The sequence below is a fragment of the Nasonia vitripennis genome, chromosome 4 (genome assembly GCF_009193385.2).
Source record: "Nasonia vitripennis strain AsymCx chromosome 4, Nvit_psr_1.1, whole genome shotgun sequence".
Classification (NCBI taxonomy): domain Eukaryota; kingdom Metazoa; phylum Arthropoda; class Insecta; order Hymenoptera; family Pteromalidae; genus Nasonia; species Nasonia vitripennis.
This window is the reverse complement of record NC_045760.1, coordinates 773,629-794,292: the sequence shown is the minus strand read 5'-3', so window position 1 is coordinate 794,292 and position 20,664 is coordinate 773,629. Positions and strand designations below refer to the sequence as shown.

At 49.4% G+C, this 20,664-nt stretch overlaps 2 protein-coding genes across 5 annotated transcripts in view; one reads left to right on the top strand and one right to left on the bottom strand.

The window, feature by feature from the left end:
* Nucleotides 1–20,664, bottom strand: part of LOC100680401 — a 221,883-nt gene that overhangs the window by 133,575 nt on the left and 67,644 nt on the right. For all 3 annotated transcript variants that reach the window (XM_032599896.1, XM_032599897.1, XM_008213378.2), the window contains 2 exons: nucleotides 488–560; nucleotides 4–46 (listed from right to left, as the gene is read on the bottom strand). The gene's annotated coding sequence lies outside the window, so the exon portion shown is untranslated. The remainder of the gene's footprint in view (nucleotides 1–3; nucleotides 47–487; nucleotides 561–20,664) is intronic.
* The window catches only part of LOC100123314 (serine/threonine-protein kinase MARK2-like), a 366,766-nt gene continuing 356,338 nt past the window's right edge, over nucleotides 10,237–20,664 (top strand). The window contains exon 1 of one of the 2 annotated variants that reach the window (XM_031928585.1): nucleotides 10,237–10,277. The gene's annotated coding sequence lies outside the window, so the exon portion shown is untranslated. The remainder of the gene's footprint in view (nucleotides 10,278–20,664) is intronic. The other variant, XM_031928584.1, reaches the window with a different exon arrangement.

The window sequence follows — 20,664 nt, the reverse complement described above, 5'->3', positions numbered from 1 at the left end:
CACCTCTCACCGAACCTCCTCCACGATCCAGCCACGATAATTCTAGCTGTAAGAACAACGTTTCGATTTAATTTCTGTAAAAGTTATTTTTATTTTCACGGCAAAGCTCTGTAATTTGTCATCGAAATACAAAGTATCGTTCCGCCGAAGGCAAATTCATAGAGCACTATATTTAGAATCCATCGTTACTCGCGCAAGAGACTGATTATTTAATAGCGTGTCAGAGCTGCGAGGTTGAAAAAAGTGCCTTGTCGGGCTCGAGACTAACGAGCCCCGTTATAATGGGATAAAAAAAACGCGTAAAAAATCAAATACCACGCGTCTCGCGCGCACGACATTTCTTAGCCAATAAAATCGATATTTTGACACGCTTCGCCGCTTCCGCGCTACGCAGCCGATACGGGGATAATTTCTCCGCCGCGGCGCGGTCACCGGTCACAGTAGAGCGAGCAAAAAAATCCAAAGAAAAGGGCGGCTGCGTACGTACCATGCACCGGAGATATTCAGACGTCAGGCGGGCATCGTCGCGGCGACGCTGAGTACAGGATTTTTCCTCCGATCTGCAAACAAAGTGAAAATCGTTATACCAAATCAGCGATCCGACTACAATGCACTCGAGAACATTGGCTAATTACGGCGAGCCAAGCAATGTGCACATGCCTCAGTAGCACAGATCGCTAATACATAAGAGGCGCTGGGCAATTAATCAGTATTTTGATCAGTTCACCAATATCGCCGCCTGCGCTCCGGCCGCGCGTTCATTAGCAGCTAATTAGCCCGCTATGTAGCCCGGGTTTTGTCTATACACACGGGTAGACACACGCCCGGATCTCCCTCGGCATTAGGCAGTCGGCTCCCGATTTGATTCATGAAGATTAGTGACTGCCGACTTGTCGCGCATGCACGCATGAATGATAATGCGCAGTAGCTATTAATAAGGCGGGAGAGCGGCGAGTAGCTTTCGTGTGAGAATAAGACGCTCGGCGGCGCGGCGTATTATTGCGCCCGAGGTGTGCGCGACGTGGCATCTCGCCACTCGAATCTGCCGCGTATATTGTGCATAATGCGAGAGAGAGAGAGAGGAGAGAGAGAGAGAGAGAGAGAGAGAGAGAGAGAGAGAGAGAGAGAGAGAGTTCTTTTGTCGCGATCGAAGGAGGAATTCAGATGCGCCTTTGGCGCGAATAAGGCGCCCGTTTCTGTGCCAATTCTCGAAATATATTTGAGTTGTGTTTTTTCTCGGATCAATCCGTTAGAAAGTGTATAAAACTCGCAGTTCCGTCTTTCGCCGCGTCGTCGCGTCATCGCGCTCGGCCTAGGAAGAACAGAAGCGAAAATTCAAGCGCAATGCATTAACCGTCGGTCTTTTTCATGAATATACTGCGCAGAGATAGACAGCGGCACATATGTAAGCGCTCGCGCCATTCCGCGCGGATTAATGCATAAATTCCGCGATGTAACCCCTCGAGGGGGGCATATTCGCATGTAGGCGGTGCAGTGAAACCGGTCACCTCTTCACCGCCGTCGCCGCCGTCGCTGCCGCCGCCGCCGGGGTATCGTACGACGAGTCAGGAATACATTAAGCCGCGCCGAAGCCGAGCGCGTCGCGCACATACATGGAAAAATAATAATGCATTATTTATGCCGATCGAGGGGGGCGACCGGCTGCAGACAATGTACAGACGCCGTCCTCGCGATGCCGATACAGCCAGCTTTCGTAGTTAGCGCTCTATGCGCGCTCGCAGCTTTTTCTTATTCCTCGAAGAAAGTTTTCGATGCTGAGCAGCAGATAGACATGTTTTATTCATCGCAGCGATTTTTCCGAGCTTTCGATTAGTTCGCGAGTAATTGGACGCTCGCTTCGCTGCTTGCATATAGTATTTGCGTTTTTTTCTCCCATTTTTTTTTCAGGAGACACGCTATCGGCCACGGCTCGTTAGCGGAGTCATCAAAACGTCATTCCCTCTCTAATATAATAAAAACTACTGTTCTATGTTTCCCGATAAAAACTCGCCGCAGAGTGAGTGAGAGGGCGAGAGAGATAAAAACTTATCGACGCTGATGCCAGTTTTAGAGGTTTTTCGAGATAGCGCCAAGTAGGTCACTATACTTTGGTGTTGTGTATACGCTTTCGAATACAAACAATCGTTCAACTTTATGTGTAGCTCTACACCATAAAAGAAGGACTCGGTAAAAATTGCGCAGATTTCTAAACAGCCATTGCCTTATGTCTGCGAATGAATAAATAGCAGAGTTGGCGCAGAGGGAGAGAAGGATTTGCTCAACGCGCACGCTCGCGAAAAAGTCAGCCGCGCGGAGGACAGCAGTTTATTTTTGATTAATGCACGTGCAGAGCTCTTATCTTGCCATTAAGCCACTTTAGTGTCTAATAAATTATCGTATATTGTGCTGCGGGAGCTATTTCAGCGTCTTTCCACTTTGGAAAATTAAAGTGTACTCGCGGAGAGGAGCATAAACATTCATTTATGATTTTTCGTTATTATCCCACTCGCGCGGAGCCGATTTTAATTGCCTTGTTATTGCGATATAATGCAGCTGAAAAATTTTTTAATTCCCACCGAATCGGCCTTGAATTCGTACGCATCTATGCGCCATCGATCGAATCATCGCGAGCGACCGTATGGATAAAATATAATTTCTCGATGAATAAACGGCCGAGTCAAGTCGCATATGCAGCTGCAGCGCGCCGCGCCGGATGCACGAGCGGGGATCGCGAGAGCCCCTTATCGCTCAAATATACAGAGATAAAGCGGTATTATTTTTGCTATTGTAAACCGAATTATCGCTTCAATTATAGCCCAGATAAGCGCGCAATCTCCGGCTCTCTCGTCTATACATTCAATGACATTACACACTCTCTATTTTTACGAAAGCTCATCAGTCACGCACGTACGCTCTCCTCCGCGCAGAGGCGAATCTCGCTTACACGATCGGCGCGATGCACAATCGCGTTACGCCTCGGTAAACACACGGCGGAGATATAAAAAAAATAATGTAACCGCGCCTACGGACTCGACTCGCAATACGTAAATACACTCGTTTCCTCGAAATTCTAAGCCGAGAGAGAGAGAGAGAGAGAGAGAGAGAGAGAGAGAGAGAGAGAGAGAGAAAACAGACTCATCGCGAACCCGCAAGCGCAAGGCCATCGCTGCTGTTTGTGTTTTCCGTTTTCGGCTGTTCCATACGCACAGTTCGAGCGCGAAAGAGAGGAGGCAGAGAGGCAGAGAACACAGCGCCAAAACGAGCCCCGATAACTTAATTACCGCGCGTCAGGCTTTCGTTATCATCATCGACGCGAGCGCAGATAGCGAGCGTTTAAAAGGCCAGATTGCGTCAAAGTCGCGCCGCTACTTTGCTGATTACGCTAAAATGCCTGACCTTCCTTATTTTTTTCAGCGGCGCCGATGCTCTTGAGCCACGCCGCGAACTTGAGACCCCCGCCATCGTCGTCGCGTCTCTCTCTCTCTCTCTCTCTCTCTCTCTCTCTCTCTCGCTTTGAATTTCGCGCTCGCGCGATTTTTCCGTTAGCGCAGAAAGAATTTACCGTAAGCTACAGTTGTTTTGCCGCGGGAGACCCGCGCGCGTCGTGTGCCGAGCACCTTCGGCGGATCCGAAAAAAATACGAGTGGCTATAGGCGATCGCGGCTTATTTTTTGAAGCCAGTCCGATTAGCATGCGCAGGGACCTCTCGTGTTGACAAACAAGGCTCCGGAGATGAAATCCTTGTCTCCGAGACTCGCCTTCGGCTATTGATCAGATACGGAGGCAGTAGAGTCTTATATTAATACGCGATAAAAATCTTAATGGGCTCTCTCCCCCTCCCTCGAGCACACACTTCCAACGAATTTACGCCGGGAAAATATTATATATCTCATATTATACATACAAACATGTTGCAAAATTACCGATATCCACGAGACTCCATCCCGCGCGAATCAATTGAATTTCTTTGAAAATTTATTGCGCGCGCTGCCTACGTGCTGTATTCGCGTATGCAAATGACACAACGTACGACTGTATGGTAATAATTTAGCGAAACATCGCGCTCGTGCAAAAATTTATCACCGCACTGCAAATATGATATCTTCGCCGGAGACGCTGGTAAGGCTCGAGCCTGTGTATGTGAGAGATTATTAAATAATCATGAGCGATTGCGATCGGTCGAATTTTCCTCCCAATTCGATTCATCAATGAACAGCTTTTTTTCACGGTTGGAGCAAGTGAAAGTTCAAATTGGAACTGAATTTTGATTGCAGTTAGTCATCGCGGGCATTTAAATCATCACATGCGACGCAGTTATATACTTGGATTAGTGAACGTGTGCGACTCGCAAGTCGAATGAGTATGAAAATTTATTCCACGTGATGTGAAAATGTTTAAAAACGTCTTTTGAATAACGCACACACACACACACACACACACCTACGAGAATTGAGTAAACAAACGTCGTTTATATTTATCCTCGAACTCGATTCACGAATACTTTTTAAAGATATAGCAGTGGCCCAACTTCGATACTTTTAATGAATAGGTGGAATTATCCCGCGCCGTCGAGATTTCTATGATAGATAATCTTTACAGCTATACTTTACATGAAATTTTAAAACTTGGCCTTTTTGGCCTGAAACTTTTACTCTCAAGACTAATTACACGTTAAGCTCGAGCAGGTGCAGGCCAATTTCGAGAAACGGGGTAGTGCATCACGGCTTTATAAATTCTGCCCGCCGCGGCATTTGCATATACTCGCGGAGATTGTTTATCAGCTCCCGCTTAGGCGCTCGATTCGTTTTCCAAAAGGGTCGAGCGGGAAAAAGCGATCCACGGAATATTCATAAACTTTAAGCAGGTATTAAATCACTTGCGGTAATTCTCGATTGCGAGCCTAAACATCGTGAAAATTTATGACTTCATTTTCCCGCGAAATTCAGCGCGCGGCGAGTATGATGCAAGTCGATGACTCGGTGTGGCAATTTTCCCCAGGAGCCCTTTTACCCGATCACTGCAGAGGCGCTGGAAAAAAGCGCGGGGACGTTCGCCTCTCTTACTTACTCCCCGCATGCAAGCACCTCGAGCAATTACAGAGTTCTACGAGTCGGCTACAAAGAGCTGCTGTATAGTCTAGTGCCCTCGGGGTATGACGACGACCAAGTGCACGCGCGGCATCTTCAAAGAAACGAGGACGAGAGCTGCACGCGCGCGGGCCTACTGGAATATATCTCACTTAGGCCGTGCAGTAGCTACCGCGATGGATTATCTGGCCTTTCGCTGCGCTCTTTCTTCCGAAACTACTGTGTCGATCGGATTTCGACGGCGAACAGCTACTCTCGAGAACGAACTCGTAATTAGTCGTTACGGAGGACACGTTGCTACACGAAAGCTCGCTGTCGCTTTCTCGGAGTTATTGCGAGAGCGTTCGAAGATTTTTGAATATTTTCAAAGTTCCCGATGTGCAACGGCAATTTATTGCGTTGTATAATAATATATAAGGTTTCGCTGCTTTGATCCGAGAGCGCGCGAGGAGGAATCGTTATCCGAGAGGAGTGAATGACAAAACGCTCGTCAAAACGTCATACATAACGCGGCAATAATAAATTTCTATGATTGTCCGCTAAAGTAATCGTTAAAATTCTATTTTAAAGCGCAAGTACGCGATCATCGCGAGTTTATAAATAAGAAGACGCTGAAATCACACTCGGCGATATTGAAAATACCAGCGAGATAATATTAAAAATTTGTACACCAGTCGCATGCATACATTTGAATAAAATTTTCCGCCGCTCGCAACAGCATTAGCGCGACTTTGCTCGTCGAAAGCGCTAAGGATTAACTCTCCGTTGCGCAAAGTTGCGAATTTTTCATCCGCAACTTTTTAGCTCCGCGCGTCCGGGGATATAATCAGGTCGGCGCAAAATGAAAACTGAATGCGTTTGCGCTTTAATCAACAATTTTCCAGCGGCGTAATTAATTAAAAGTTTGACGCAGCGGCGGAGGCGGCGGCGGAGGAAGCAACAATGTCAATTATCAAGTTTCAGCGGGCATATAACGCAACTTGCGCTATTTCGCGTGATTCATTTGATTTTTCGGCAAACGCCCTAAGTAATTATAAACGGGCAACAATAGCCGGCGCATAGTGTGTTACGGCGGCGCTGCAACTTCAGCCTAATTACCGTCGTCCACAAGAGGAGTAATGGGAGGGGAGACTGGAAGATAGAGAGCCGAGGGAGCTTCCTTTTCTAGGCGATAAAGCGCAGAATCGAGGGAAACGCGACGTCGGAGTATCACACGTGCGGCACGTGCGTATCTACGCGCGAATTTCCTGAAAACACAGGGTTCATCAACAACAAGATCGGTAAACAACTCTTTCGCTCTTTCCCGCACTCTTTCATCATCCCGCGCCGGTCGCGCGATCAAGTGCGCAGCGCAGCTCTTAACGAGCGCATTTCTACGCAACACTACACACCTGCCCGCGACGGTCCGGCATTTCGGGGCGACCGGATCGGAAAAAAGCGCCTGCAGCCGGAACTCGCGTCTGTGAGTGTGGTTAATCCGCGTGTAGAGCGCAATCATCGAGCTAGAAATCAGCGCTTGTAAAAGCCGCGGCTCTGCGTCATTCGGAGATAGAGCGACGGCCGCGAGCGCGATCACTGCCAAGTCCTTGACGAGCCAGCGAGTTCCCACATCTTTTTCTCGTGCGCTCGCGCGAGTTTCCGCGTTATTTGCGTCTCGCTCGGGTATTTTTTTCCTCTCCGCGCTCCTCCCGCGAGCTTTTCACTTTTATTGGGACGACGCGTGCCGATTTTCTTGGCACATTCGGCACACACTCGGCTTCGCGGAAGTTTACGCGTGCGCATACCTGCCCGCACTATTTCGATTTAAGTTATGGCTGTTATCAGTCGTAAAAGATTGCTGATTTGTTGTTGCACCGGCTCTCCCCTCGACGCGGGTATTTTTGAGAGAAATTGAAAGAGCGTATTTTCGGCTGGAGGTTGAGCCCGCCGGGTTTTATTGGAACACGAACGCGCCTGCAACGCGATCGGGAGGAAGTACAAGTCATAATTTTCGGCAACATCGTTTCTAATTCCGTCCCAGAGGAGGTGCGCTTCGTACAGGCGGCCAGGCGGACGAGTGCAGTTTCACGAAGACAAGTGTCTTTCAGCGGCTCAATTATTGCGCCTGATACGCTTGGCAACTAATTTCGTCGAGCGCTGCAGTAACCATTCGAATTACGCTCTATTTCGACGAGTCCATTATTCAACATCACCAGGGCCGTGAATCATGCGCTCGAAATCTCAAAGAGCACAATCGTATATTGTGCCGCTACGAATAATCGATAAAGCTTTCCTGCCGCGACCTTGATTTCGATGTACACATACGCGCGCGTTCGAAACTTGTTGCGGTTCGCGCGAGTGAATTAACCGATAAACTTGAAATGTTTCAAGTTCATTGAAAAAGTCATTATGATAATGCGCGAAAAAAGCTGCAGCGCGTATCTCTCGAATTATTTAATGACGAAAGTTTTAGCCAGCGCAGGCCATTAGGATAATTGTCATTCTCGTCATCGACGATTTAAAGAGCGATTGTTTACGCGTAAAAATTGTAGATTGGGGTCTCACTTCACGAGTCCGTCCGGATAATAATACGCGACTGATACGGATCGAGCAAATGTCAACGCGAGGTCATCCGCCACAAGTATATTCGCGAACTTTCTCCCGCTAGGAAAAAAACAAACTATACAGGGAGTCGATCAGTCATATTATGATCGATGATCGAGAGGAGAGCGAGTTCCAACGGAAAATAATGCGCCAGACACGCAGGTGTATCGCGAAAAAAATGCAGTGACCTTGTCTCGGGACTTTCTCGGCGTGTTTGCTCGGGCCAACTGTTTTCGACTCATTAACAACGTCTGACTTCATCGCTCGCTCGATGTTTCGATAAGCCGAGCCTCGGCGTGAGGGGATCTCGTGAAAACGGGGAAAAACGGAAGTGAAAAGCAAGACGCGCGCACAGCATAGGGCTCGCGGTGTATGAGGCCATTGTGAAGGTAGAAAGAGATAAATAAGTCGGAGTAATTGAATGAGAAAGAGCGGCGGAGAGAGAAAATAGGAATAAATCACGAATGAGATGGTAATGCAAAAGGAGGAGAGTAAAAGTGCATCATTAAGGGGCAGAAAAGAGCAGCGAGGCTAGAAAGCGCGAGCACGGCCGGGAGAGAGAGAGAGAGAAACGAAAAAAGGACGGCCGCGAGTGTACATTATAAAAGACCGGCGGGAAAAATAAGCGAGCGAGAGAGAGCCTGGAGCAGCGCGGGCAGAGGAAGGTGAACGCGAGCGACAAACAAGGAGGCGAGCAGCAGCAGCAGCAGCAGCAGCAGCTACATACATCGAGGCGTTTGCAGTAAAATAATCGCTCAAGGTCCGCGGTGGCGTTGCACCCGGCGCTCCGTGCGCGCAGGCCTGCCAACAACCGCATTCTGTTTACAACGCATACACGAGCTCGGCTCGTGTGAGTCGCGAGAGACCATATGCCGCAGCCGGCCGACCCAGAGACACCGCTGCATTGGAGCGCGAATTCACCTCCGTGTATATATATATATATTATTTTCGAAGCCATCCGAGTATCAATAATCAATCAGGCACTCTTTGATCTCTATATTTGCCCTACTCGCTGTAGCACTCGCTCGTACGCGGATTTTTGGCATCGATCGACGCGCCGTGTTTCGCGGATTTCGAAAAGCCGCTCGTGCGAGGCTTACTGGCCATTGATAAGCCAATAACTTCTCCTCCTCGTAAAAGTCGCGAGGAATGCGGATTTTCGTTTCGAAACGCAAGCGCTGCACCGATGCAGACTCCGCGGTGCACCCAATAGCGCCCAGCAGCAGCAGAGGAGGATTCAAGGTGAACGGACGGGAAAGCGCATTCCTCGTATTTGTCGCCGAACATTAATAACGTAATCCGCGCGCGAGTTTGCAGATTAGCATTTTATGCGCTCGCGCGACCGAGAGAGAAAGGAGTGGAACCTACTGCTCGGATAAAGTATACCATTAGACAGTTGAAGGCGTGGGTGATTCGATAACGCTAATGCCAGCCTCGCGAAAATAATGCCATGTAACTGGTACGCTGGATTAGATGCGGACCGGTTTCGCGCGTTCTGTTTTCTGAAATTGAAAATCGAAGCGCTGGAAATTAATAATCCCCTCTGTGCCTACTCCCCCTCGGTATACACAGAGTTTTATTGATGCAGGAAGCGTACGATTAATCTCGGCTGTGCAAATAATATTTCTCTAAGTGCAGACTGCCCGTAGGATTTTTACGAGGCGCATCGCGAAGACTTGACTGTCGGAAGCGTTGGCTCTCTAATGTATTATTTGCAGAATAAAACGGGCCTCCTCTACCTCTCTCTCTCTCTCTCGGCTCTCGCTTTCGCCGAAGGGCTTCTAACGCTCCCACTTCCGACTCTGCGCACACACACTCGCTCCTCGACCTCCTGCAATTTCTGATAATGCAATGTAAATTAGGGCACGTGGGATGATGATGATGATGATGATGATGATGCCGCGGGCAGCCGCACGCAAATGTTCCATCCTGTGGATAGGATGGAACAGACGGAAAAAGACGATGTGGAATAGGGACGGACTGCAGCGAAGAGTGAATATAAAAGAGAGAGAGAGAGAGAGAGAGAGAGAGAGAGAGAGAGAGAGAGAGAGAGAGAGAGAGAGAGCGCAGAACGTATCGGCGCGGTGATAGCCGAGCGAATTGTAGCCGTGGAAACAATTATAGAGTCCGTGTGGGCTAATGCATCACGGGAGAGAGCGTAAATAGCCGGCTGCACAAAAGACGCGCAAACAAAGAAATATAAATAGATAACAATAGGGGAAAGAGACGAATGTGCAGGCTGACGATTGAAGCCTCACTCGCGAACCGGCCAAGTTCGCATTTTCCGAAAAAACGTCCAGCGCGTTTCGGCAATTAATGACTCACTGGGCTTTCCTACTACATCCCAGTGAAAATACCGCCGACGATTTTTATTCTTCTCCCACTCCGGGTCGCGCGCATCATCGCGGCTCTTGCACAAACAGTTTCATTTAGCGCGAGAGCGAGGGGGACGACTGTGTGCGCATGTGTGTGTGTGGTGTGTGTCCCGAATAAAAAGAGGTAAATTAACAAACTGCTAGACACTCGCGGACAGCGAAATACAAGTGCGGCGAGTCCGTAAATCAGATCCGCGGAGATAAAAGGCCGCGGACGGACGGCCAGATACAGGTAAATAGACAAGCAGATAAAGACGCTCGTCGGCAGCTCGGCGCATAACGTACAGTCCAAAAGAATTGGTTAATCCACCCTTCGCACACACACACACACAAGTCTCCTTCTTTTTTCCGTTTCATGCGCTAAACACCGCCGCCGAGCGGAGAAAGAGCGAGAGATAACCTAGGCCGAGTCAGCTTCTCAAGCGTTAAGCGAGTCCTTGATACTCACCGGCGGCGGCGGCGGCGCATCGTCGGAAGAGGACGATAGGATTCGACTCGCTTTCGCTTTCGTGTAAGTACTTTAACTTGCGATCAGAAGAAAAATAAGGTGCGTGTGTACGTACGTACGTAGAGGGCCGATCGCGATGCCGCCGAGCCGCGCAGCTTTTCCCTCCAGCCGATGAACACGCGATAGAACGCATCGCGCGCATTGATTATACTTAATTACACGTTGTTATTAATGTTCAATTAAACTGCCGCCGCCGCCGCCGCCGCCGCCGCCGCTGATTTCATCGGGCGCGCTTTTCTCGGACGGGAACCTTGGATTTCGGATTTTTCACCGCCGGCGGCGATCACTCGGGGCTGATAAAATGGGCACTCGCTCGCGAAAGTACACGCGGACCTTTATCAATTACGTCGCGCCGCCGTTCTCGATGGACCATGACGGAGCTGCTGCTGCGGGGGAAAAAAGAGCGAGCCGCTGTTGCAAATTGCTACACGACCGAATTGTAAACACGATTGTAAACGGTTGTATAAGAGCGACGTCGCCACAATTACGCTATTACAATGTGTATTGGTGCGCCTTGCGCAACGGGCTTTACAGTTCGCAAATCATTTATAATTACGCGAGCATACTCCGCGGAGGCAAAAAATCGTTAGATCATGACGGAGTGTAACGCGGCTAATGTCGATGAAAAATGACAAAGTGTGGGAAAGCCGCCGAGCACATTTGAATGAGCAAGAAGTCGCCGCGGGTCCTTGAAAATTCAATGCAGAACTAGAACTAATTTGTAAAGTAATACGCCAATCGCGGTTGCGTAATCCCGCACGCGATTCCAAAGTCCTCCTGCAAAGAGAATGAAAAGCTACGAGATAAGATTGTTTTTCGACATTCGCGCAAAGGTACCGCATCCGATAAGCGCTCGCCTTGAAAGTACAATAACCAATAAATTACACCCGTTTCGAGCATCGCGCACACGTTCCTTTTTCACGGCTCCGTATATGAAAACTCAATTAATGATCACAACGCCTCACGCGACGCGACGAGAGCAGAGTCGTGCAAAAAGAAAAGGCGGCGCGTATACAGCTGCAGTTAAATGAAAATTGACGATGTCGAGGAGCCTCCGGCGGCGCGGCTCTCTCTCTCTCTCTCTCTCTCTCTCTCTCTCTCTCTCTCTCTCTCTCTCTCTCTCGTCGGCTGTGCATGCGAAACGAAGATGCATATCGGACGAGGAGTGAGAGGAGGTATTCCGCGCGCGGCGCGCAAGGTTTCGTATTTAATTGTACACGGATACGCACATAAACTGCAGCGGCGTATCTTTCGGCATACATATTCCGTTCGACGTGTGTAAACGCGAGGGGTATTCGAGGTATTCACTCGCGCGCCGCGGAGTTTCGTATCGTCGCGCATTGTACTCGCCGGTTGTTCGCCGAAAAATTTGCATGGAAAAACAGCCATCAGTCGGCGTAGAGATAAATTGATTGCAGAGCCAGTCAGCGCGATTTCAAGCGTCGATGATGCGTAATAAAAGCTGTACGGCCGCATCGCGTTATGCGACTGCGTGGAAGTGGATTAGTCTCCGTAGCGCCGAAGGTTCGCGAGCTTTCGATGGCTTTGATGGATCGAAGACTTTTCTCGCTGCGATTTTAGCGCGATGCGTTGACCTTAGTACCGAGAGCCAAGCGCAGTAAAAGACTGAGACTGGAAATTAAATCCGAGGTTGAAAACGCTCAATAATTTTATACGCGCATATTATAAAACAGTGTAAGCTCTCGTGCTTTCGTTGCACTCTTGGCTCGGCTTGTTAAAATATTTATCGCGAGCGTATTTCAATTCGCAAAATAAAAGCGCGATAGTATCCGTGCAATTCAAACAGGAAACTCTCTCGCCTAGTTTATACGCGCGTTTATTTGTCTAAAAATAAGTTATAAAAGTCCAATAAAGTTATAAAGCCTCGCTCGTAAAAGAAATCATCGTCGTCGGGTTGAAGACGTATAAACGCGTTATTCCAAACGGCCATATTTACAGCCCCGATTGCACACCTCGAAATTTACAATCCGGCATATAAAGCGCACACACGCTTATTAATTGTATCCCGTATAATTGTGCCTCGACTAAGCCCGACGCGAATTTGCATGCCGAGTTGCCATTAAGTCTCTCTCTCGCTCTCCCGGTCTCGCTGCAGATGCAGATGTATTTTTAGTTAGCGCAGCTCGTGTCCTTCGCGTCTCATCAGGGTTCAAGGCCCCGCTATTCGCACTTGCGGTCACTTTCTCCCTCGTTTCGCGCATCTCTCGCTCGCTCTGTGCGTATTGTATAGCGAGTTTTGAGGATCGAGCGCGACGCGAGAAGAAAGAAAGAATCGACGCACGGCTGCATGGGAATTGAGAGACGTCGCGCGGTGATGCTGCTGAGTCGAGAGAGGCGGAGTAGAGGGAACGAAATAATTAGGGCGGCGCGGGGACTGTGTTATTACGACGGAGAAAAACCTTGTGGGAAAAGCGGGTTAGTTTTTTTTTTCGCTTTCGTTCAGGGACAGGTGAGTTCCATTAGATCCCGCGCCGAGATTCAACGGCCAGATACGAGAGATGCTCGTACTGTCGTCGTAGAAATAATTTTCAACGGTCAGCTTCCCCGGCAAGATCGCGTACGTGGCCACGATGGGAGTCTGCGGTTTGGCGACGTGGACGACTCTGATCGCACTTGGCTTCTTTTTCCTGTATTTGCTCTCGTACGGCATATGCGCGGCTCACAATTGCGTGCGAGAGCGATTCGCGTTACACATTCTATTAGGCGCAGTCGCATGAATCGAGGAGTAGGAAATGAGCTTTGTTTTCGGCATCGCATTCATGGGATTGGAATTTTCATTGGTTCATGCATTTCCGAGGCGGGAATTCGATTATTAGGTGCTTATTTATAGCGCGCGCACGTGAGTCGCGAGGCGGTAAAAACTCGAGCCATATTTTTACATAGTACTCGGCTCTCCTACGCTCTTCTCCCCCCCCCCCCCTCTCTCTCTCTCGCATCTCCTATACGCAAGGCGTTCCCTTGAGCGGTCGCGGCTATTTATTTACATGCTATTTACATATCTCTTCCTCTCAGCACTTTAATACGCTCGAGTAAACATAGCCGTGGCGGCCAATCCGGCGATATTTTTCTCTCCGGGCAGTGCAATCTATTATCAATCGGACAGTGGCCAGTTCGTTTTCTTATCGCTCGCTGGGATCATCGTGTGTACGTGTGTGTGTGTGTGTGTGTGTGTGCTATTGAGCGCACGCCCGCCGAGCGCTTTTCAGAAATTAATTAATCGCTTCCTTACACAAATTGCGTCTATTGCGTACGTATAGAAAACGAGTTTGGCGCGCGCGATTTTTTTCTCTGCTGCTGCTGCATGCATTCTTCGCATTGTTAATTAGGCCAATTAACTCATTTGATAATTACTAGTGTCTTGCCGCATTCCTGGCAGTATTATCGCATCAGCCGCGCATAAACAATTAGGGATTAGATTTTCATTTAGTAATAGCGATTCGCCGCAAAATAGCCTATGCTAATATGCCGCCGCCGCCGCTCTTTTATTATCCGAAAGAATATAACGATGGACGATTTGCGGAGTACAAAAGAATAATTACGATCGTTAGCGCAGCATCTGTGCCCGCTGCTGATTGTCTCGGCGCATTCATGCCGATCGGCTGCTCTTATCTGCTTATCTGAATTGATACGTAATCGTTGTTCCGGACTCGATGCGAAAAATTGGCTTTTTTCTACTCGCTTTACAGCTGCTTCGGGGAATTTCGTCATTGCTACTCGCTCGGCCAATTTTCATTACGCGAAATTTATTCCGCCGAGCAACAATGATTTATCGCACCGACTATTTTTTCCCACAAAAAATTCCAGACGCGGAGGAAATAAATGCTTCTGATCGAGATACGGATCTGGGAGATGAATGTATTTGCTCACCGCGATTGAAATAATCTCCGAGCGAGATATTCAAATTTTCTCGTTCGGAATTTCGAGTCTTTCCAGCGATAGATAATACAAGTTCGCGCATAGAGGAATCACGCGGTAGCGGAGCTTTTCCTCGTCAATTGTCACACGACGAGGGCGACGGACCTCGTTGATTTCCTTCTCCTCGAGTAGACCGTAATTGGATCTCCTTGATGGAGCTCCGTGGAGCTGAGCGCGGATCGATCGGCGCGATTTTTCAAGGACGCAGAACCGGCTCTTTCTCTCGCTCTTCACCGCGCCGCCGGAGCCCGGAAAAACGGCTTCCGCCTCTTTTTCCCTCTCACCGACAACCGCGCTTTTCGAAAATCATTTCAGCGCTTAAAATTATTCGACTCTCCGCGGGGGAGCTCGGCGAATTAGCGAGTTTTCACTCGGGGAGACTCGGCTTTTTGCCGCGCGTGACGAATAGCTAAGAGGGTCGAACTGCTCGCTTTTTTTCGAGACGCGAGGCTTTCAACAATAACGGTGCGCGAGCGCGCGCGCGGAGTCGTCGATTAATAACCGTACTTCGCCGAGGTTTTGACGCCGGGAGATCGACGTTTCTCCGAGATATTATTCCTTTTTTCATCGCGCGGCTATTATGTTCCGAGAGTTTTTACTGCGTCTGGCATTGAGCGAGAGACTTTTATCCGCTTTTCAAAGGCTCGCTATCGCGCGAGAGGAGAGGAGAATACGATTATTAAGTTGCAGTTCAAAGTTATTATTGCAATCGGCCCGCGACAGCCGCTTCTCTCTCTCTCTCTATCTTATCTCCGTTTCGAATGCACTCGACGATAAGATACAGGTCGAAACGCGTCGAAAAATCCCTGGCTATTTCTAGCCTCTGCCATCGGGAAATTACGTTTGATTCTTTTTCGCCATCTCCTTCGCATAATTCACTCTATACGAGTCCCGCGCGCCGCGGAGGCGCATCGATAACCGGCGGCAAAGCGCTCACGATCGAAAAACAATCCGAGAGAGAGAGAGAGAGGCTGTAAAACGAAAGCTCGTCGGGAGAAAAAATCTCCTCTCCCCCCCCCCCCCCCCGAAAAAGAGCAAGTCGAGTCTAGACGAGGGTGCCGCAGCGTACACATCGGCCTTTTAACTCCGCTCGCGCAGGTATATAGCAGCGATCCAGCTCCGGGCTGTCTCGTCGTGCGCTTTTAAAGAGCTGCCGTTGGCTCTTCCGCCACGAGAGAGAGAGAGAGAGAGAGAGAGAGAGAGAGAGAGAACCTTCACGGATCTCTACACTGTCAGGGCCGCGAATCGGATCGTCTCGGGAAAAGGAAACGTCGTGCGCCGCGGCGCAGTTTACGATCGCGACCCGATCCGCCGCCGCCGCATATACACGTCGCTTTCTTCCTATCTCTTCGAGAGAGGGAAGGAGAGCGGCCTTTTTTCCCGCAGCCACGAAAAACAAATTAGCGACGAGGTAAAACCGTCGACACAGACTCGCGCTTGCTTATCGCCCGCAATCGGGAAAAAGTGCATCGGCAGCGGCTAATTGAAAGCCTAAACGCGAGAGGGAAAATTGATTTTCTTGCCCGCCCTCCCAGCTTTTCTGGCCAATCGTCCATGTATACACAGGCCCGGCGCCGCGTGGCTTTCTTGCGCTCACCGTACATCGTATAGTGCAGCCTACAGGATGCACCAATGGTAATCAGCGCCGGCGGATAATTGCACGCTTTAGAGCCCGTGGCAGTGCTCTTTGCTGCTTCTTTTTCCGGCGTTTTGCGCACTTTACCGGAGCCGAGAGCGAGTAAGTGATTGGAATGCGTCGGGGGGCCGGGGAAAAAACTTGTTTGTGTAAATCATCGGGAAAAGTTCGCTCGCCGATTAATCTCTCTTACATCTGTTTAAATAGACTCCGTTGTACACGCTTATTTAGATATTAGTCGCGCGAAACTTTCTACGGCCAAACAATTTCGAGGCGTTTACGCGTCTCGTTGCGCAATTTGTTTAGAATAATTTATGCGCGTCGCGGCGATTGGTTATATTCCGAGAGCCATTAGTATATTATTTCGTAACTCGCGTGTGCACACACTGCGTACTATAAATCGCGTGCATAAACTCGCCCGATCTTCCGAGAGTGTTTGCGCGCGAAAATACATTGTAATAAAGTACATATCTGCATTCTGCCCGACTGTGTACACTTTGCCTCCTTTTCCCGGCCTTATCAACTCCGATTCTCCGCGGAGAAATAAATTCTAGATAAGACACAGGGCAAAATAATGCCCGCTGCGCGTACTTATCGGCCGCGTAAAAACGTCGATAAAAACTGCGTGTGTGCGCGGACTCGAACTTTTTTCCCTCCCGCGCAATCGCCCCTTTCCTCTCTCTCTCTCTCTCTCTCTCTCTCTCTCTCTCTCTCTCTCTCTCTCTCTCTCTCTCTCTCTCTCTCTCTCGGCCGATCGGCGCGCAAAAATAATCTCGCTTTATATAACGCGGCGGACGCCCGCGCGCGGCTGCGGCAGCTGCGCACACTCGGAAATGTACAAAAAAAGGCTTTTAGAGAGAGAGAGAACCGCCGCTGCAGCACAAGGACGGCGTCGCCGCTGCTATTCGGAATATGCATTAGCCTTTAAAACGACGGACTGCAGCGTACTCTAAACAAAAGCCGCGGCGGCGGCGGCGTGCAGTTGACCTTGAAAAATCATTGCCCGTGTCCTTGGAAAATCGTTAGCGTCACGCTCCGCGACGCCGAGGGCGACGTCGTCGACGCGTATACGCCGAATTACACACCGACTGCTATATGCGCGCGCGCGCGCACGCTGTGTCGCCGAGCGAGCGGTCGTCGACGTCGCGTCGGCCTCGGGGCCGCCCATGCGTCTGTGTGTACGCATATACGTACGTACGTACGCGCGGAGAGAGTGAAACGAGAAAAAAATCGAGCCGAGTAAATGGGACTTGTTCGAGTATTTTTTTTTTTTTTTTTTTTTTGAGTCGCGTTACGGGAACCCGGCCGATCGATTTCTTTTATTTTTCCATACACGCTCGAATTGGAGTTTCGGTGAGCCCGGCGACGACTGTTTGTAAACAGTTTAATTATTGGCATTGTTGCGGAGAGCGTATAGGAAAAATAACAGTGCTCTCGTGCGCATCAATAAAAATATCGAGGAAAAAGGAGGAACGGTCGCGGCGCTCGTCTGGCGAACTCCCACACACGTACACACGTACGTGTACGAGAGCGCAAGTATATAATATCTCGACGGAGCCTCGGTTGCGGGAGGTCAGGCATGATAGCTTTTTATAGGACCAGCTCTCTCTCTCTCTCTCTTTCTCCCTCTCGACGTCGTCGTCCTCAGCTGCGGAACGTGCGTGCTCAGCTCTCGGCGAGATTCGCGAGAGATCGGAGAGCAGCCGCCCGATCGAATCAGCTCACTTACGTCGTCGACTCCTCTCCTCTCTTCTCGCTCGCTATCCTCTCTCTCTCTCTCTCTCTCTCTCTCTCTCTCTCTCTCTCTCTCTCTCTCTCTCTCTCCGCAGCTGATCTGATATACCTACGGTGTATACGCGCGCCGAGCTTCCGCCTCTTTTTCCGATGGAAAAAATCGCGACAGGAAAGCTGCTCTCGAAGGTTTCTCCTCTTCTTTTATATTCTCGGCGATGATTTAGAGTTTGTTGAAAGCGGCAACTATTTTAGCGTCGAACGATTGCAAATAGGATCGTTACCCGCACGTGCAGCTCTTTACTTTATGCAGCGTGAGGCAACAGCGAAAATAGAAAATCCAGAAAATTCGAGCGTCGCGGTATTTCGACCCTCTCGTCTCGAGAAAATTCTCCCCGGGCGCGTGTACATCAGAGATAGCGAAACAAGAGTAGCGTCTCCGGCGTTTTTACGCGCTGTATTTCGTAAACAAGCTTCTCTCTCGGTCGCTTTTTTGCCCTCTCTCTCTCTCGTGTACATACGCGCGCCGTTGCGATGGTCAGTTATACAGAGACGGTCGCGACGCGCGAAAAGGAGAAAGAAGTAGCCGGAGCCACCCACGCCAATTCTCTCTCTTTCTCTCTCCGGTTCTCTCATGGCCAAGGAGCCTGTCGCGCGCGGGCCTTCAACCGCGCTCGCCCGGCATTTTTACAGACTGCGTATATAGCGCTGCTCTCTCTCTCTCTCTCTCTCTCTCTCTCTCTCTCTCTCTCTCTCTCTCTCTCTCTTTCGTGAGAATCAAGTTCAGTCGTTGAAACCAGTCGTTATGTGTGCGGCTGATGCGCGCGCATTCGAACTGGTATTTAACATCGAATCTCCGGGCTCGGAGCTATACGCTCGAGCGTTTAAATTGAAATCACGAGAGAGAGAGAGAGAGAGAGAGAGAGAGAGAGAGAGAGAGAGAGGCCGGCCGATCATTCCAGGCTATACTCGCGGAGATAGCGTGAAATTGACCTGATGGCGTTTCGGCGCAAGGGTTTCACTGCTTTGGCTAGGAGGAACCTGTTTTTCGCCTCGGTTAATTGCCGACTTTAGGCCAGCGTTTGAAAAAAGAAGCTAATCGCATAGGCTTGTGCGCGCAGTAAAAATGAGGATTAAAAGTTTCTCTCACTGCCGACTGCGTACAGCGCGAGTGACGAAACGGCTTTAAAAATTATTGCTCATTAGCGAAGGCTGTAATTCAAAAATTTTCAAAACGTTCTTCGCAGCCATTCGCAATCCCAATGATAAACAAACCGTTATATCACGAGAGAAAAAACACAGCCTGCGTGTTTACGCCGGAATACAAGCAGCGAAGAGCTGGAAAAACGGTCTACGGTTTACATAATATTCCGCCTAAACGAAGGAGCGCGCGCGCAGGTCAAACGAAAGTGAGCCGCGCGAGCTTACGAAACGAAAAAACGAGCGCCTCTTAACGAGAAGTCAACTCGACTCGCCGCGAGGAAACCCGAGTCCTTATCATCGGTCTACTTTTAAAAAGTGCGCCGATCCGCATTAGTCATCGCTCCGCGCGCGTGTACACTCTCTCTCTCTCTTTCTCTCTCTATTACACGCTTCTCCTTTCACACGGGCTCGTTCCTCTCGCAGCTCCAACTGTTTTTCTCCTCGCCGCTCGCGAGCGCACGCCGCGTGCGCGTGGAAAAAAATGCGGAGTCGGCGACTTTTTCGCGGACGCGACTTTTCTTTATTTATACGGCTATGAATAAAGCGCGCCGGAGCCGGCTGAAAGTGGACTGCGCGAGTGCAAGTTCCTTTGAGGAAAAACTCAATTTCAACCTCGACGATTGCTTTCGCGTTTTATTATGTGACCCTAGAGCGTCCACTTCTGAGGATAAGGAAAGTCGTCTAGACTGCGCCTGTCGCAATGCTGCGATATCGAAGTAAAATTTGGCTTGTAAAAAATAAATTGATTCATGTGCAATCTAATACGAGTTAATCAACGCAAAGCGCTGAGCCGCTGCTCGAGTTGCGTTAACGTTAGGTAACCGCGCGCGAGTCCCGTACGGAATCGTGAGCTGCTACACGTTATACGAGAGTCTAATTTTCATCGCCCGGCGTTATGAAGTTTTCGATGAAATTAATTTTAACCGGCTGCACACTTATTGTATAATCCCGTGGATTAAGAATAATTAGTCTGTTTTGACGCGGCGGATACCTGCGCACGGCTGAGGATTATTCTTATCCGTATTCAATTTATTAAATACATAAACGCATCTTCGCTTCCTGTTTGTCCAGGAAACGAGACGGGTACTTGAATTATCGTCAATTAATCAAATTACATTCGAGCGAAGAACATCCTCTTTTTGTTTGCTACTAATCCCGTACCAACAGTCGGACTTTGTCAATTACACGCATCCGATACCGCGAATCTCGTCTGACCAGCCCCGGATTCGGAGAAAATTTTCGAAAAGTTTCCGCTTTTCCTTACCGAGTATCCCACGTTTGATAAATTTTCGCAGAAATTTTGCTTGGCAGCGCTAGCATCCGCCGTCATCGCGATAGAAGCATCGAAAACGCAGTATCTCTCGAGCTGAGGCTAAACTAATTCCAAAGCCGAGTCGACGACTCTCCGAAACAACGATAAGACACACAGAGATGCCAGCTCGTCACACGGTGCAAGTGTCCCCTCGAGTCGGCAGTAGGCAAATATTTACCGCTATCGTGGGAGAATGCGCTCGCGCGCTCTCGAAAGAGAAAGATACTAATGTCGCTTCTATGCTCTGCCCCCTCCCCTCCTCCGGCTGTCGTCGCGAGCGCGCGCGGTTACAC